The following is a 19,509-nucleotide window of genomic DNA, read 5'->3' on the forward strand; positions in this document are numbered from 1 at the left end:
GAGATTTATAAAGAATCAGAATTGGTTATTGTATTGGAATCAGGAAAAAAATTGAAGTCATTCCATCACTAATAAAAAATATATATATGTATATATATCAAGTAAACTACCTAGAATTTTCCATATTTCATTCATGTAAGTACTCATCTGTCTGAAATGCAATGAATTCCTGTTACTGAGTATGTTTATATATGGCCCGGAGTTTAATTCCTAGAAACAGTCAAGCTACGCTGATGAGAGGTAGTTACCTAAAGACGTTAAATTTAGTGATTAAAAAGTGAATGAGTTCAAACAGGTGCTTGATTTTATTGAGGTCAAACAGAATGAAATCTCGACGTTAACTATTTCTACGAGACAGTTTTTTTTTCGGGGTCCCCCCCCCCCCATCTGCCTAACTTGACTGGCCAAAGGCCCTCCGGGGCTCAGGCGACAAGATCAAAGTGTAGTATCTGTTCCGACAGATACTGCAAGCAAAGACCAGATGTGGGGGCAACCCCACATACCTGACCTTTTAACCAGCTCCCATTTCCCACCTCTCGGGAGCTGGTCCCCTTTTTCCCTTCCCCCTCCCTTCACTCCTCACATTAAAAATTGGCCTTGTGCCTAATTTGCTCGGTGGGGGAGCAAATAAATACCCTCTCCCTAACTTGTTGGAGGTGAACCCAAATAAATATAAATTGTCTGATATGACGGTTTTCACCGACATTGATCAAAGTGCTCATTGTTTTCTAGACATGCTGCATGAGTGGCGAGGTTTGTTTCAGTTTTGCTTTTTTATGCTGAAAAGCCAAAGACACACACGGGCCAATAAACATGGCGAAAATCGCGCCCAAGTTGTTTTGTAAATCTTAGATATTATCATCTCGGTAGCATATAAAAAGTTATAAGAATTAGCAAGCAAGCCCAGAATCAGCCCGCAAAAAGTCTTTGATAGACATATAGAAAAAATGCACACACACACATTTTGCCTTTTATGTATATACTAGTGGGGGTACCTGGTGTTGCCCGGGTATTTGTAGGTGTGTGTGTGTTTGGGTAAATGAAAAGAAAAATCGTTGGCCGGGTGTTTGTTTTAAAAAAAAAAACGATGCCTTGACGCGCAGTTGGAAAATAATAAAGTGTGAAAAAAAGATGTGCAATGTTTAACGGCAGGTGCCCGTTTTTGATGAGTTAATGACGTCAACTTTGAGTGCGGGACTGTGTTTTATTTATCGTGAGTCTGTTCGCTTCTTTTTTTTATACGAAAAAGCTTAATGCACATGCGGCGATCGAAAATTGTTGAATATTTATCTTTTCAAAGTCGGGCAAATTAAATAGACAGGCGACCCCCGTTGTTAACTCGTAGATATTATCATTTAGGCGCGATATAAAAAGTTTTAAGAAGTTGTGAGGCGATCGATAGGTTCTCGGAAAGAAGCTTTTCTTGGGCATACCCGAAAACGCACACACATACAAACATTTTCGCTTTTATATTTATAGACTACTCGGGGAGAGGTACCCAGCATGTCCCGGGTGTTTGGAGGTGTGTGTTTTTTTTTTGGGGGGGGGGGGTTAAGATCCAAACAACCCTGTTTAAAAAAAAAAAATTAAATAAATAAAAACGTTGGCCGGGTGTTTGGAGGTGTAAAAGAAAAAAAAAGTTTTAGTAGAAAGGTACGCTTGAACCCCGAAGCCTTGGCGCAAAGGTGGAAACGAAAACGAAAAAGAAAAAAACCTGAGCCCTCGCCATCTTAGCCACAAGGGAGAGAAAGTGATAACTGTTATAAATTAACATTTCTAAAGTGAAATATACAGGTGCGAGAAAGTCACGTAATGTTTGTCCTAGTTTTGCGCTGCAAGCCAGTTTGTTTCCCTTGCCCCATCATTCGGTTTTCGAAGATGCAGCAATCGAAAAATAGCTCATAAAAGTCGGGCAAACTAAAGATAGCCGCGACCCCCCCCCCCCGTTCTTAAGTCATAGATATTATGATTTAGACAGCATATAAAAAGTTTTAAGGAGTGAGCCGACCGAGAAGCCCGATGAAAAAAGCCTTTTGCCGACTTTTCGCTTTTTGAGCTGTGAGTTTTGATCTGTTACTGCTGGAAGCAAGGTCTTTCAACTAGGAAAACTGCAGAAGAGATTTGTGCTGCCGAAGACGAAGGAACAATCGCATATGTGGTACAAGCGTTTTGATTCTGGCATATCTTAAAGATAAGCCTCATTCGAGACGGCCGTTAAAGTTGGATAGGTGAGACTTGCATTTGAGAATTGGCTGATTAGCTTGGGGGTTGGCAAATCGACACTTGAAGCAACTTGATTTCGTTCATAAAAACTGCACAAACTCATCAAAGCCACAAGCCAACAAATGAGTTTAAATTTGCCGTCAATTGCTCAACAATCCATTGGATAAGCGTTTTCGGAAGTGCATTGTGACATCGGACGAGAAATGGGTCTATCTGGTCCAGCACAATTGAGGCAAGCGAAGGGTTCAGAAAATTTCAATTTCTTGTTAAGTGTTTATGAACTCTTGGGATAGCGTAAGAAATGAAAATAATCGACTTCTTGCATTAATAAAAAATAATCCAACCCACAGCTCGCTCAATATTTTCTCTCTCGTCTCCCCTTTCTACATCTCTCCGTTTTGCCGTTACCAACATGAAGGCTAGATTAATCAAATCTTGACTATAAAGTATGAATTATATTCTTTCTTTTATCCACTTAAATCCGACATATGCAAATAACTTGATTCACATAACTACGTCTCTGTTCTCGTTGTCTCGACTGTTAAAATAAAGGCACCAGGAAATTCTCTCTGCTTATCTCTACTATTATATAAAAGGAACTTTGTGTGTGAGTTCATTCCCTATGGATTCCAAAAAAGCTGGACCGATTTTTATTAAATTTTATACAAATATACTTTATGTGCCTGACAGTATTCTTAGATAGGTTTTGTATCGGAATATCTTCGATATGTATCAATAATCCAATGAAAAGGAATGGGCGATTTTTGATCAAAGTTAACATCTTATGCAGCTTAATATCACGGTCATTTGAGAAGTTTTATTACCACTTACCACATAGGCTGAAAGGCCCTACATATAAAATCAACAATAGATTCTTTGATATGACAGGGGCGCGTTTGAAATGAATTTTTCTGTTTAGAGCACAATTAAAGCATGATACTTGATTTTTGTATTTTAAATTTTAATTCAATTATATAAAGGGCCATGACAAGAGAATATATCAGTTAATACCTTACATGATTTTATGTAGAGTGGTGTGATTCTCAGTTGATTAACTGTGTCGAATATATACTCGAGAGTAAAAACAATAAGAACATTCTTGTTATAGCCCTAATGATATATTCAAAATACTTTTTAAAATTATTTTATAAAATCAACAGTAGGTTCTTTACAGTGCAATGTAGACTACGATGTATTGTGGATTAATTCACTGCAAGGGGGCATGTGAAGCTTTCTCCTGGTGCACCACGATGGGTCCCTAGCTAGAACAGGCAATCCATCGTGAGGAGAAAGAATAGCGTGAATTTTATAAAAGTTGATGTAAATAAATGTAGGTACGACATGCGTTCATAAATCGTAGATATTATAATTGCACCATGATACTTGACTCTTTGCATTTTAAACTTTTAATTCAAGCTGTTACATATATACAATTAATTTTATAAAATCAACAGATTCTCTACAGTGCAATGTAGACTACAATGTATTGTGAAATAAGCGAAAGTGAGAGGCATGTGAGTTTCCGCCCGGTGCACCGCGATGGGTTCCCAACTAGAGCAGGCAATCAATCGATTTGATTGAAAAATGGGTGATTTCACTGATTTCGATGCCAATAAAAATATGGGCGTGTGAAACATTCGTTGATCATCATTCAATCCCGGGCAACGTCGGGTCCCCCTGCTAGTTTAAAATATACGGAGCAGTGTTCGAATTCCTCACACTTGCAACTTATGATTTAAACGTTTCTTTAATCATCAAATGCTATGCCAGGCAATGATGACCTTTTATGGCGGGAGTGAGACAAGTGAAGAACAGTCCTACCATTCAATCCAAATAGTTTTATTTTGTGATGTTACGATTATATTCCTCCAAACAAAAACGCAACTGCAGTTTAAAAAAGTAATAATGTTTGATTTCGTAAAACTACAGTTATGTTTGGTTTCTCTGCCAAAAGACAGTTACTTCTAGCTAGAAAAAGACAAAACATTTTTTAACTGAACGCAGTCCATCAGCTTAGAGGACTATATGTCTCTGAGAATCATGAAAAATATGACTGAACGCCTTTAGCCATCTTGCTTGAATATATATATATATATATATATATAATTCGAGTCTTGGACTTCCGGTTCTTTGACTGTCATGGCTCTTGTGGGCTGCGACGTTGTTTGGCTGTGGAATTTATTATATATATATATATATTTATTTAAGGTTGGTGCAAACATGTTTTTTGACGTTCAACTTCAAGTAAAAAAAAAAAAAAAAAAAAAAAAAAACAAACATTATTTTTGCACCAACCTAATATATATATATTAGGTTAACCCGCACCAACCTAATAGATATGGGTGTCATTTGGTGTAGAACACCCAGCCACTTACTGGAAAATCATGGACCAGTTTAAAACATAAAAACAAAAAAAATTACTGGAGGAGCATTAATTATTTTAAAACTTAAGTAGTTCATAACCACGGCAAGGAACTTTATAGTGAAGAAGACTATATTTCTAAAGTTAGCCTATTTCTTGGATTGCCTCTTTTCTCTTAGCTAAACATTTCTTCCGTTGCAGGCCTTTGTTCATGCTGCTGGAATATATATAGATAGAAAAATTCTGTGAAAATTGTTTTTTGAAGCTTCAATATTTGCTCTCTCTACCAACCAACCGACAGTAACTTTTAGCTGAAAATGAAGACAAAACATAGCTTCCAACTGAATGCACAGTTCATCGGCTTAGGGCTTCATGTGTCTCTGAGGATCACAAAAATCAAATTTCTTAATGTCTACCTAATTTTCAAGCTTTGTAGACTATATCGATGGTCTAAACAGTTTCTTCAAATATTAAAATAAAATTATGGTTCAGGCAATAATCTAATATACATAAAAATGATCTTGATCCCCCCCCCCCAAAAAAAAACCAAGGCCGATAGCCATTAGTCGTGTGCTCTCGTGTAATGAATGAATGCTTGAATGTAGGATTGACATGAAATTCTTAGATAAACTAAAATGACCGAAAAATGGGCTGAAATGACTTAAGTTCATTAAAGTCATTTACTTTTTATTTATTTAAGGATGAATTGAATCCTTCAAAAACAACTTGAATGACCTGGAGAATGACTTTAATGGCTTTGAGACTGACTGGTTGTAAAGTGGGTGATCATTTTACATTAAATTAATACAGAAAAGTGATCCCCCACTTTATATCAGAAAGTTGCAAACATAAGTACAGCATGTAGTAAGAACAGATACTACACTTTGATCTTGGCCAAAAGGCCAAGAAAAGGGTATTTATTTGCTCCCCCACCGAGCAAATTAGCCACAAGTCCGATTTTTAATGTGAGGAGTGAAGGGGAAATGAGGACCAACTCCCCGGGGATTAGGGGAGCTGGATAGTGACAATTGGTATGAAGGGCTGCCCCTACATTGACCAAGGTCTTATATGTGGGGTCGCCCCCACATATGGTCTTTGCTTGGAGTATCTGCCGGAACAGATACTACACTTTGGTCTTGTTTATATAGTTTATTTTCGTAAATAATGAGAAATTAAAAAAAAAAAAAAGCAAAAAATTAACATTTGTAAACAAACTTAGGTACAAGGTCATACAAGAAGTGGGATGGGAAGTGTTGCAGGGTCTTTGTAACTAAAGTGAAAATTGGAGTCTTTGGCGACTTTACTCTTGACTGGCAACATTTACCACAATACCGCATTCACTCTGTGAACTCTAAACTAACTAATGAAAACCCCAGCGTTTTTGCAAAAAAGAATATATTTACAATTTCTCTGTGTGTGTGTGTGTGTAAAAAAATTTTTTTTTTTTTTTTTTTTTTTTTTTTAAATGTGTGTGTGCGTGTGAAAAAAGTTCAATTCATTGGAAAATAAAAGGTTCTTGAATTTGGAAGAGAAACAGTTCGTGTTGAGGAGTGGGTAATCTAGAAAAAATATACAAAAAATAAAATTGCCGAGTGCATTGTTAGTAAGGTCCCTCCCTCAGCTAATCTAGAAAGTTAGATCACCTACTGTTTTCCGGGGCACCGAAAACAAGCGGGAAGATCCCTAGTGGGGATTGGGAAAAATTCTTATTGAGTTTAGGGAGGAAAAATAAATAATTGTCAAAAACAAAAAAGGGGAAGATTGGGTAGACGGTGACCTTCGAGTAGGTGATAAAACAAAAAGATGGGGGGGGTAGCCTCGGAAGGTTCTCTAGTGCCCAAAAAAAAAAAAAACAATCGGGGGGACAGGATCTCATTTGTACCACCAGTCAAGAGTCTCTTTACTTTTTATTTGTCTAACCTAGTGGGATGGGTCCGTAGGACCCAGTACCGCGTGTGCCATTCTTATGGTTGTAACAAGAATTCAAACTGGGCGCCTCGTCGGATACACAAGCTAGCGTCATGCACCCACCTCTTGTCAAAGGCCACTTGAGGCAACCCCTTTCAATTGCATCTGATCTTTACTTTAAGCAGATGTTTAAAGTAGACGATCAGATCCCTATCCGGAACAGATATCCCTTCGCGGACTCGCTTGAGGCGTGTGATCCATATGACCATCCTCGCTACTGCTAGTATCGCTAAAAAATCCATTCTTTTCTCCCTAGGCAACGGCGGATCAATGTTCTCCACAAAATATGACTCGTCGAGTTCGAGCCATTAATTTGTTGTACTGGACCTTCTGCTGGCCTTTGAGGTCAGATAATGGTTGCAGAGGGTCCAGTTCGCAAATCCCCTGGTAGAAAAGGGAGTTTTTATCCGCTCCGTGCGGACTGGTGGCGTAGGTTTTTCCTTGGTCGGGGGGGAGTGGGGGTAGGAGTGACAGGAGTAGGGGGTGTAGGTTTTTGGGGGTTGGTGTCTACCCTATCCGGGGATGGGTTGTGTGAAACTGTTCTGGGGGAGCTTGGGCGGGAGGGGGCCGGTTCCACTGGCTGATTGGGGGTGGGGGTGTCTCCTTTAGTCTTCCTGCTCTTCCTCCTCTTGCTCGTCTTTTTGTTGACTGTGGCTGCTTCCTCTACGTCTGTGGTCGCCTCTACTCTGTCCGACACGATCTCTTCCTCGGAATCTTGTAGCTTCCTTTTGTTTGAGGAAGAGGATGCCTGCGTGTCCATCGGTGTGATGTCGGGTTGGGTTTTGGTGACTATTGGCTTGGGCAGGTTTGTATTAGCTCTACTTTTCTTAGTGACCGTCACCCAACCTGCTTCTGCTACTGGACCGGCATTTGCTGCGGCTGGGGCTGTGATTAGTGTTGGAGCTTGGGCTTCTGCTGGAGTTTTGGCCGGTGCTTTGTTGAGAGCTTTTCCGGGGGCTCTTGCTCGTTTTTTGGGACAGTCCTTTGCCATGTGTCTCTCCCCTGCACGATCAGTGTCATGGTCCAGTCCTCAAACTTGAGAATGGCCGGAAGGGTGTCAAATTCGACCTTGTCCAGGACCATTTGGACTTTGTATCCCCAGTTATCACGTTGCGGTGACCGCAGGATGGGACGACAGTATCCACGTCGCCGTACTAGCTCATTATGGCACCTTCCAGTCATGCAGCATGGGACATTTAAGACTGTGACCGAGGCGATTCTTTTGTCCAAATATACCAGCTGGAGCCGAATATTTCTGGCTCTGAGGTCGGTCCTAGCCAGTCTTTTTGCCTCTTCTTGACTGGGGAGCAGGATGTCTCACATGGCGAAACTTCTCCTGTATATGTAGCTGACCAGTATGTTCAGCCCAATGAGGAGTTCCACCATGGTGTCTTTGTCGACACCTGTTAAGCTCCTGGTCTTAAGGTCAGAGGTGACCAGGGAGAGAACTCTCTTCTCCAGCTCTTCGATTTGTGCCGGAAGGGGTTGGATGTTTACCCCATCTGTGACGGCCTTGTAGATTGAGTTGAAGAGCTCTCTGTACTCTTCTGGTGTCATCTGCTCCTGGTTCTGTGGGCCCCATGTCGCTGTTTCATCCTGTTTGGTGTCGGATGGGACGAGGGGTGGCTGCTGTTTCTTTTTCTGCTGCTGCTGCTGTACATTTGCCTGTTTGGAGTTAGGCTTGGCCAGTCCTTGGGGTGTCGTGCACTGGTTGTGGCCCAATCTCTGGCCCCCTCCCTTGGTTTTGCCCGGAGATTGTGGAGTGGGTTTCTTCTCCACAGGCTTGGTTGTCAGAGGGTTGTCTTTTGGGACTTTGGCTGGAGTTGGCGTGTTTAAGGAGGCTTTGGGCGGTGAAGGTGGTGAATCTTGAGCGATGCTAGGGTGTCTCTGAACAGAACTCTAGTTCTGCAGGCAACGCCATCCTCGTCTTTCTCCATTTCTGGTGTCGGGGAGTTGTCCTCTTGGGGAGCTGGTGTTGGGTGACTGGAAAGGGATTAGGAGACCGGTGGTACCACAGGTTGTGGTCCATCAATGTCGTCTTTGGTCTCCTCATCTCCAGCTTCTCTTTGCTCTTCTGCAGAGAGGTTGTCCTCTTGGGGAGCAGGAGTGGTGAACCGGACGACGAGGATTGAGGTGGAACAGGTGTCGCTGGGTGTGTACCACCTACCGGGTGCATCGTTCCCTCATCAGCCGTTTTTCTGGTGTCCTCCGTTTCGTCTTGATCCTCTTGGGGAGCCTGAGCGGGAGTGTTTGCTTCGACCGACGAGGATTGAGGTGGAACCGGTGTCGCTAGGAGTTTGAGCCTCGTTCCTTCGTCAGCCGCTTCTTTGACTTTGATAGTCGTTTTAGCGCGGCTCGGCACTCTTTCACGTAGGCAGATTCTCCCTGCGGTCTGCGACGGCTCTCGATAGAAGGGTCGAGAATGAGGTCAGGGAAGGCGGCAGTAACCACAGGGTGCCACGGTTGGTCATCTTGCATATAGTGGCTCAGGAAGGCCAGCCTCTCAACATCTCGATGACACTTCAAGTCCGGCATTCGAAAGCTTCCCTCACACGGACGTTGAATACAGACCTGTCTGCTCACCCAGTGTCTTCCTCTGTCCCAAAGAAGTGAGGACAAGAGTTCGACAAGAGCTTTTAGGTGTTGTGCAGGCAGGGGAAGTACAGCCAGTCGGTAAAGGATAAGAGGAAAGACGTAAGTGGCGCACGTCTCAGCTCTACCCTTTAAGGAAAGTTTTCTAGGAAGCCATGAATTGACTGCAGCCTCCACCTTTGACCGTACCTCCAATCAATTCTTGTCAAGCTGGAGACCCGGTCCGAACCACATGCTGAGGATCCGGACCGGGCCATCTGTCCAGCTGAAGGGTGCCGGGAAGTTTGCGTTGCCACTCCAGGCGCCCAACCGCAGTCCTACCGACTTGTTGCGGTTTATCTTGGCCCCCATGATTCTTTCGTACTGGGCGAGTGCCTCCGACACGACCTCAATGTCTCTGAAGCCCGACACGAAGACCGTGACATCATCGGCGAACACGGATACCTTGGCAGCTGAGCCGCCAGGCAGAGCCATTCCGCGCAGGGCCGAATTTGCCTCCCTATGTCTCAGCTTGCGGAGCAGAGGCTCCAAGGACAGGACATAAAGCAGGGGCGACAGCGAACAACCCTGACGAACTGACCAAGAGATAACAAAGGGTTTTGAGCGCTTTCTGTTGACTTGCATGACAGCCATGGGCTGTCGATACATTACGGAGATCCACTTGCAAAAGTCCGGTTTAAAACCGGCGGCCTCTAAGACAGATGCCAGGAAACGATGGTCGACCCTATCGAAAGCTTTGGACTGATCTAAGTTGATCAGCGCGGCTTCCATGTCGTCATCTATTCCCCCCTCTAGGATCGTGCGGATCAGGTGCAAGTTGTTCTGAATCGATCTCCCCATCACAGCGTAGTTCTGTTCCGGTTCAACCAACTCATCGATAACAACCTGCAGCCGATTCGACAGGACTTTGGCCAAAATCTTCAACTCTGTGTTTAGCAGAGTTATGGGCCTGTAGTCTTCTAACTCTTCCCCACCATGCCCGTCACCTCTCCTCAGCAATGTGATCACTCCCTTGGTGACTTGCCCTGGGATGGATCCCTGAGCAAACCAATGGTTGAACCCATCCATTAGAAGAGGCAGAAACATGTGCGACAGCCTCAAATACAGTTCATATGGCAGACCATCGAGTCCCGGCGATCTGTCACAGCTGACCTGCTTCAGCGCAGTAGAGACCTCCCGCTCCGTCACCCGGTCCTCGCAACTAGCCGCTCTAATCGCCTCAAGGCGGGGAGAGTCGGCCAAATAGTCGCTAAACTCAAGGACCGAAAGATCGGGCTGCTGCGTAAAATGCTCCTCAAAATGTCCTCGAAACCCCTCGCAGATCTCCCGAGTCGATTCCAGGGTGCGTCCATCTGGATGTTTGACTTTCGCAATGTATTTGTCCGAGCCACGCCTAGAAACCTCACGGCGCACGTCTGCATCAAAATTGACTGCTTCGTTGCCTATCTTTCTAAGCCTAGCTCTAACTACTTGGCGTTCGTAAACGCTCGCTAGTCTCGCGTAGAAGGTCCTGCTTACCTAGTTCCTGACTAACCTTATCATTCTCCCCCGTAGCCCAGGCTAGTTTCTGCTCTAGCTTCTTCTTCGTCTTGGTCTTATCTAGTGCGAGGCGCTGGGCATACTTGACGGAGAAGCTTCTGATCTTGGCTTTGAGACCTAACCAGTGAAGTAAATAAAGGGTTCCGCTTAAAATTCCGTCCAAATTCCCGAGTTCGACAGAAACATCTCCGAGTTTGACAAGATACACCTGAAGAAGGTCGGAGGTTATATCGACCGAAACGTTGTGAAAATCACACTCAAGATGAGAACAGTAGTTCGATGAATAATAATACAAACGCGACTGTGTTTGAATATATGGTTAAGTGACAGTTTTTGTCATTTAGAACTGCTTTAAAGCCTCACAGTCCATCAGTCAGATCCATGGGGTTCTGAGACATAAAAACCTGACTGAACCCCTTTGCCCATCTTGCTTCAATATATATAGAGACTAGCGGAGGTGCCCAGCATTGCCTGGGAGTTTGTAAGTGTTTAAAAAAAAAAAAAAAGCCTGGAATCCGTTGCACGAGGGAGGAAAAGAAGTTGAAAAAAAAAAAGAGTTGATAATTAACTTTCGGTGACGAAAGACAAAATAAAAAACTAAAAAAAAATGCTAGAGAAAGAGAGGTCTTTCTCGCTAATCATTACGCCATAGTGGATAGCGAAATGAATGAGTTGGAAATTTATGCAGGCGCAGAAATGAATGTCTGTCTGGCTGGAGGCCAGTTAAGCTTCCCGCTGTATTTGTTTCCTCACGATGTTGGGGAAAACCAGCTCCCCTCAAAAAAGGGGGGAACTCTGGCAGTGTCCAAATGAATAGCAGTTGTCTGATATGAAGGGTTTCCTCCATATTGATCAAAGCTAATTACTTTCAAAACGTTCCGGCTTGGAAGGCCAGGTTGATGCCTTTGTTTTGATTAATTTCGCTTTATTTATATGATAAAGACAAAGAAACACTCGAGACGAGGGAATTTTTAAAACTCGATCAAATAAAAGATAGATGATGCCCGTCTGCAAATTGGAGATATTACGATCCAGGAAGTATAAGGAAACATCTCCAGAAATGTAACCGACGCGAGAAGCCCGATGAAAACGTTGCCCGGATGTTTGGAGGTGTGTGTTGAGCAAAAAAAAAAAAAAAAAAAAAAAAAAAAAAAGTGGTAGTAGGCAGGCAGGCTTGAACCCGTACTGCGAAGAAGGAAAAGAAAGTGGAAAAAAAAGAGACGCGTTAACTGTTGCACCCATCGTCAAACCAGAAGTGACGTAGGTTTAAATTAAGGCTAGACAATTGAAAAGAGGTGATGACTTTTGAAAATACCGGCAAAAAAAAAAAAAAAAAGCGACCCCTCCCTGTAGAAAAGTGCCCAGTTGAAGGTGAAGGAATTAATGTTTTTGGCCAATTTTTCGATATTTGTCATCCGGAAGGACGAGCATCAAAACGATACCGATCTCGTGAAAATCCGTCCCCTTTGTCAAAAGTTTTAGGTAGACATACATACATATACACACATTAACAGACAGGTGAGATTTATATTATAGACTAGTGGAGATACCCAGCGTTACCCGGGTGTTTTTAGGTGTGTGCGTTGGGGGTGGGGGTGGGGGTAAAGCAGAACAAAAAGGAACCTTAACCCTGTTTAAATATAAAAAACTTCTTAAAAAAAATACAACAAAAAATAGCGATTTAAAAAATCTTTTGTAGGTGTAAAAGAAAAACAAGGGGGTTGGTGGCAGGTAGGCTCAAACCCGGAGCCTTGAGGCCAATAGGCTGACGACATATATTGCTTACGTCGCTGTAGCGCAGGTGTAAGATGTTTAATTTGGATATTTAAAAGTGAATGAGTTCAAATTGAGGTCAAACATCACGCTATTCCGCAGTTAACAATTTCTGCGAGAGAGTTTTTAAGTGTTTAATGAGGTCAAATCCACACACACTTAATTTTCCTGCGGGATAGTTCTTTTGAGTTTTTTTTTTTTCTTACCCAACTTTGGTTTTTTTTCCCCCAACGTGTTGGGGTAAACCAGCTCCCCCGTTTATTAGGGGAGCACGTCCAAATGAAAGCAATTGTCAGATATGATGGTGAAAACTGACTTTGACGTCTATTTCCTTTCTGGACGCCAGCCCATATGGCGGAGAACTGCACCTTAGTTTCGCATCAGTTTGGCTTTTATACGAAAAAGCCGAATCAACACGACAGGCAAAAATAGCAAGAATTGTGTAAAACTCAAAGTAAATAAAGCAGCGACGCGCATTTGCAATTCGGACATATTATGATCTACACAGACATATTATGACTTTCTGTAAGAAGTTCTAAGCGATAGTAAACCCCCCTCCCCCTGTTAATCACAGCAAAAAAAAGCCTTTCTTGGACATACAAAAACTCTCGCGCGCGCGTTTTGCCTTTTATTTATTTATATATATATATATATATATATATATATATATATATATATACTAACGAGGGGTACCTGGCGTTGCCCGAGTGTTTGGAGGTGTGTGTGGAAACTCCGGGGATGGGGGGGGGGATAAAAAAAAAAGTAAGTATGAGGAACCCGAACCCTTGAGGCAAAGTTGTAAATTGAAGTGTGAAAAAAAAAAAAGTGCGAGACGTTAACCATTGCCCCACCGCGACATGCTAACGGAAACACGTTTGAATTTATTTAATTACTTTGATTTGGCAGGTGCCCGTTTTAATGAGTTAATGAGGTCAAGTTTGACTGCGGGATTTCATTTACTGCTTTCCCCCCCCCCCCAAGATGTTATAGGAAAAGGACTAACCCACATGCGGCAAGCGACAAATGTTGAATATTTATCTTCCCAAAATCGAGCAAATTAAATAGACAGGCGAGCTTTGTTGTTAACTGTGAGATATTACCATTTATATGTGATATAAAAAGTTTTAAAAAGTTGTGAAGTGAGCGACCGCTTCTCTGAAAAAAGCCTTTTGTAGACACACAGAAAAAACGAACACACATACATACATACATACATACATTTTCGCTTTTATATTTATAAATATAGACTAGGGAGGGGGTACCCAGTGTTGCCCGGGTGTTTAGAGATGTGTGTGTGCTTTTAAATCAAAAAAGAATAAGCGAAGTAATAACCCTACAACTTCTTATAAAAAATCGTTGCCCGGGTGTCGATGAGGGAGTTTAAAAAAATAAAAGTTTTGGTAGGTAGGTAGGAAGTCTTGAGGTGAAGTTGGAAAATAAAGTGTGAAAAAAAACGTGGGACATTAACCGCTCGGCCAGCAAGAAATAATAACTGGAAGATGTTTGAATTTATTTAAGTATTAAGAATTGACAGATGCCCGCACTTAATGACTTAATGAGGTCAAATATTAGTAGTGGAGTTAGCTTTCACTGCGTGGCAGTTTTTTTTATTTACTGCGGGGCAGTTTTTTTTATTTACTGCGGGGCAGTTTTTTGGGATTTGTTTACCCAACTTTGGCTTCCCCAAGATGATGGGGGGAAACCAGCTTCCATTTAACAGAGATTGTCTAAATTGAATAGCAATTGTCTGATATAAGGAGAAACTCTGCATTGATCAAAGGTGATTGCTTTTGGATGTTCTCGGCGATTGTGCCGGGACCGATGTCTTAAGCTTCGAATTAGTTTCACTTTTATACAAAAAAGCCGAATCAACACGCGGCGATCCAAAAAAATGCTGAAAATAGCGCATAAAAGTTGAGTAAATTAAAGATAGGCATGCCTCCTGTTCTTAAGTCGTAGATATTACGATTTAGACATGATATAAAAAGTTTTAAGGAGTGAGCCGACCGAGAAATCCAGCGAAAAAAAAGTCTTTTGCGGACATACACAAAAAGCGAACATACATACACACACACACACACACATTTTCGCTTTTATATTTATAGACTAGCGGAGGTACCCGGCGTTGCCCGGGTGTTTGGAGGTGTGTGTGGTGTTAAATAAAAAAGAAACCGGGGGAGTTGGTAGGATCAAACCCGAAGCCCTGAGGCGAAGTTTGAAAATAAAATCTGCCAGCCAGAATGAGATAGTGAAAGATGTTTGAATTTATTTAAGTAAGAACCAAATTGACACGTGTGTGCATGGAAGCCATCGAGCGTTACGACGACGTAAGCATTGTTATAAGCGAAGTAAAAAAAGAAAACAACATTAAAACTTAAGTGGGGGGAGTAATCAAAACATCGAAAAAAAAAAAACACAAAAAAACTAACGTAAGGCAAACAAACGATGAAAACAGAAAAACGAACACGTGAAAAATGGCTTAAATAAGCCTGTTTCGATATTAGATATAAAAAAAATCGGTGGGTACCCGGGTGTTTTTGGGTGTGTGGTCGGAGGTGGATAAGCGAAGTAAAAAAAAACCCAGAAAAACGAACGTTACGTGAAAAATTGCTTAAATAACACTGGTTCAATATTTAAATTTAAAAAATCGAAAAAAAAAAAAAAAAAGAAGGCATCTCACACCACGATTCAAACCCAAAACGTTTAGATAACGAACCAACGTGCTAATCAACTGACCTAACGCAACGTACATGAAATGTGTTCAGTTTTTCAACTATTTAAAGTAAATCAGGTAATGACGTCATCTTGCGCATGTGTAGAACCGGTCGTCGTCACGAGAAGACCGTTTTTGTTGACCCCCCCCCCCCCAATCGAAAATTGTCGATTACGGGGTGAAAAAATGAACGTTTTGAGGCAATTTTTTTTATATTTTTCGAGCAAAGGATGGGGCTTCAATATGATACGGAGTTTGTGAATTTTCGTCGTGTCTGTCGAAAGTTTTTAGCAGACACACAAACACACATACAAACATACATAGATACACATTTTCGCTTTTATATGGGTGTCATTTTTCTTGAAACACAATCATTTACTTGAAAATCATGAACTAAAAGAAAAGAAAAAAAATTACTGGCATTAATTATTTTTTAAAACTTAAGTGGTTCATAATAACAACATGGAACCTTGTAATAAAGAAGAAATTATTTCAAAGCTTAACCTATTTCTTGGGTAGCCTCTCTTCTCTAAGCTAAACATTTCCCCCATTGCAGGCCTTTTGCTGGAATATATATATATAGATATGGGTGTCATTTGTGGTAGAATACCCTGCCACTTATCATGGGGGCTGGATGCGGCTATTATCTGGAACAGCATGGAATCTCCTATCCAAACAGATATTACTATTTCACAGTTTTTGAATGACTTCGCTTGTCTAAATATTTCTCCCATTGCTGTCGTCGACGTACATTTCAACGATGCAGTTTAAGGAGTAAGTAGGCGCCGCCTTTTGCCTTGCTTTCACACCCTTCTTTGTCTATTAGCCAGGAGCACAGGTACCATCTAATGATGGGACGATGCCAATATTTTTTCCAATTCCAATACAATTACTGATTCTGTACTAAGATTCTTTATAAATTTCTAAATATTTAACTATAAAAATGGCCATTTTGTCCTGATTATTGAAAACAAAACCACAATGCTAATTGTGCATGTTTTTTTTTTTCTTTAAATTTTTTTTTTATTACATTTTCACCCCAAACAAGGCACATTGCCACTTTGGTGTAGGGGGCTACTATCAGGGTCAGCAACTACTGGGGCACTATGTAGGAATTTGGGCAGCAAGATGTCGGTTCTCTCAAACAAAAACCACTTATGATCGATAGATTTTAGTTTTATTGATTATTTGGAAATCAATAAATATATTTTTATTATCAGAAGTGGAAGATTTTGATTTAAAAAAAAAACAAATTAAAAAAAAAAAAACATAATCAAAGGAATCGTTTTTGGCATCGGAAAATAGGCACAAATTTTTCTGATACCCCAAAATGTCCAGATTTTTTTTTCCATTCCTGATTCCAATTGTCCCAACACTAATACCATCACAGAGACTCACCCGAGACACCAAATGCTTGGCCTTGTTTCCTCACCCATTCCTTTCCTTTCTGCCATTTTTCTCAAGAAGATTGAAAGTGTTTTATTCTAATAGTTTTTTTTTTTCCTCAAACTACTGGACTTTGGGTTTCTCTCCCTGTTTCCTGCTCCCCTGAGGTTACTGGTATGCAGAGGTTTAAGGTGGAATGTGAACAAACAGTTAGCTGCTCAACTCCCCACAAATCCTCTTGTTAGATATGATTCCAAACAGTAGCCCTTTACGTTTCGTGCGGCAATATACTTTATTTGGGGTGAAAATAAAAAGTAATAAAACTTATCTTTTTTTTCGGCAACTTTAACATTTTTTTTATAAAAGTTTTTTTTTTTTTTTTTTTAATTTTTAACATAAAAGTAACCAAATATCAAGGCCTGGAGGCCACTCGAGGATAAGAGTTAATGAGTGTATAATAGTCAATGGCACAATATTGTAGTAATCGTTAGTGGTAGAAATTTGGTAAATTGGGTTACTTAACCCTTGGGCTATGATGGTATTTTTCCCCACACTGCCTACGATGGGTGTGAATATTTTCATCTTCTATCTATAAATATAAAAGCGAAAATGTATGTATGTATGTATGTATGTATGTGTGTTCGCTTTTTCTGTGTGTCTACAAAAGGCTTCTTTCAGAGAAGCGGTCGGTCGGTTCACAACTTTTGAAAACTTTATATCACATATAAATGGTAATATCTCACAGTTAACAACGAAGCTCGCCTGTCTATTTAATTTGCTCGATTTCGGGAAGATAAATATTCAATATTTGTCGCTCGCCGCATCTGGGTTAGTCTTTTTCCTATAACATCTTGGCGGCGAGGAAAAAAAAGCATTCAGCAGTAAATGAAATCCCGCATTAAAACGAGCACCTGCTAAATCCAAGTAATTAAATAAATTCAAACATGTTTCCGTAAGCATGTCGCGGTGGGGCAATGGTTAACGTCAAACGTTTTTTTGTTTTTTTTCACAACTTTGCCTCAAGGGTTCGGGTTTGGGTTTGATCCTCATACTTACTTTTATTTTTTAACACGCCCCCCCCCCCAAACACCCGGGCAACGCCGGGTACCCCCCGCTATTATCACATAAAAATCAAGTTTAGGGTCTTTGAAAAATATTTAAACATGGGGTTCACGCATGGGTTTCATTTATTGATTAATGCAGTTAGGGCAAAGAAGAATTCCATAGTCTTTGAAGACACCACTGTTGCAGTTGTTTGTAATAGAAAACTAGGTGTTAAAAAATTAACAGCCAGCGTAGCCTAAGGGTTAAGGGAACAGCTCATCAAGAACTTGTTTGCATTGGACTTGAAGACGACTAAATTGTTTTATTTATTTGCTTCCCCACGAAAGTAAATTAGACACAAGGTCGTTTTTAATATGGGGGGGGGGGCAGCTCCCCAAAAAGGGGGCACTTTGGCAGTTTCCAAATAAATAGTAATTGTCTCAGTATAAAGGGTTTCCCTTACATTGACCAAGGACAAATTACAGAACAGATACTACCCAGCCGACAACTAAATTGAAGACAACCATATTGTAGTCAGTTGGAAAGCAGGCAAATGGAACAGAGTTCCACAGGAGTGCAGTTCTAAGAAATAAGCTTTGTTCATGGAATCTACATTTAGGTTTAGGCACAGATAAAGAGTGGGGGAAATTATTGATAGTGGTTTCAGTTAGATGAGTGTTTTTGTTGAAAGTTTGGCGAGGAGGGGGTGACCATAGATTGAAGCTCAGACGAGCATGAAAATAACGATAAAGCAGAAACAGACTTGCAGCATCTCTTCTGTGAGAAAGAAGTTGCAGGGAAGAGAAAAAAAAGCATCTTCAACTAGGTTACGAAGTCTATTTTGAACTCTGTCAAGACAGGATAAGGTCTTTCTACCAGCTCCTGCCCAGATGTAGCAAAAGTTGAATGTACCTGACTCTTATATAGGTAGAGAATGGCACTGGCAAGGAGATTCAGATTGGTCTTAATTTCTCTGCCACGTGACGTTGATAAAGGGTCGAGAAGTATTTGACCAATCTAAAAATGGACACGACAAAGGCACAAACAGTCATGACAAAAAAGATTATGATGCTCATGAATTCAAGCACGACATGAACAGAACAGACGATGCTCAGTCAGGTCATGCCAAAAAAAACCTTGACTGCTGCCAAACAAGTTGAGACCATACATTTGTATTGTTCAGGATGACAGATTTCTTACCGTTTAACAGATAATTATAGGCATTTGTTATTTTTTTTTAATTCATTATTTATCCAAAAGAAGGCATATTGCTGATGAATTGTAATCAGCTACTATGGTAGCGGCCAGATTTATAAGAGGTATGAGAAATGCTGTTTTATGTGCCAACAAAACTTCAAGAAAATCATACAGTAATGAAACACATAAAAACAGAATAAACCCAAAGTAAAAAAAAAAAAAAAAAAAAAAAAAAAAATCTGGAGAATAGGGCCTACTGTGATAGGGACCAGATTTAAAGATGGGAAATCTGAATGTGGAGTTGGACAGCAAAAAAAGTGTGCTCATTAGTTCTGGTTCGGTTCCCTTCTACTTTGGCCCTGTCGGTGGGGCATTATAATACACCGACTGCCCCCCTGCAGAGGGTAAAAGTCCTTCAATGGGGGTCATGGATATGACCTTAAACTACATCCAGTGGTGAGGCCCCAGCTTGCGGGCTTTGGGGAGTGTGGAGCCACCCTTTAATTACCATTGCTCCCAGGTCCACTCTGACCCGGAGTGGTAGTACCTGTTAGGGTTCCAACTATGGGTTAAATAGAAACCGACTTGAAAACAACAAATATATTCTATTAAAAAATTTTTCTTCAAAATCTTTGGATTCGGCATTAAATAACCCTAAAAGGGTTGATATGCCGTAAAACCAACCAACCCTTCTGCTTTAACTGCGGGGATC

At 41.1% G+C, this 19,509-nt stretch overlaps 1 pseudogene; it reads right to left on the reverse strand.

The window, feature by feature from the left end:
* Positions 1–5,362: 5,362 nt before the first annotated feature.
* LOC145269902 (U2 spliceosomal RNA) lies at positions 5,363–5,500 on the reverse strand (annotated as a pseudogene).
* Between the last annotated feature and the right edge of the window lie 14,009 nt (positions 5,501–19,509).

The sequence above is a fragment of the Euprymna scolopes genome, chromosome 45, assembly GCF_053919585.1.
Source record: "Euprymna scolopes isolate OS-2025 chromosome 45, ASM5391958v1, whole genome shotgun sequence".
Lineage (NCBI taxonomy): Eukaryota > Metazoa > Mollusca > Cephalopoda > Sepiida > Sepiolidae > Euprymna > Euprymna scolopes.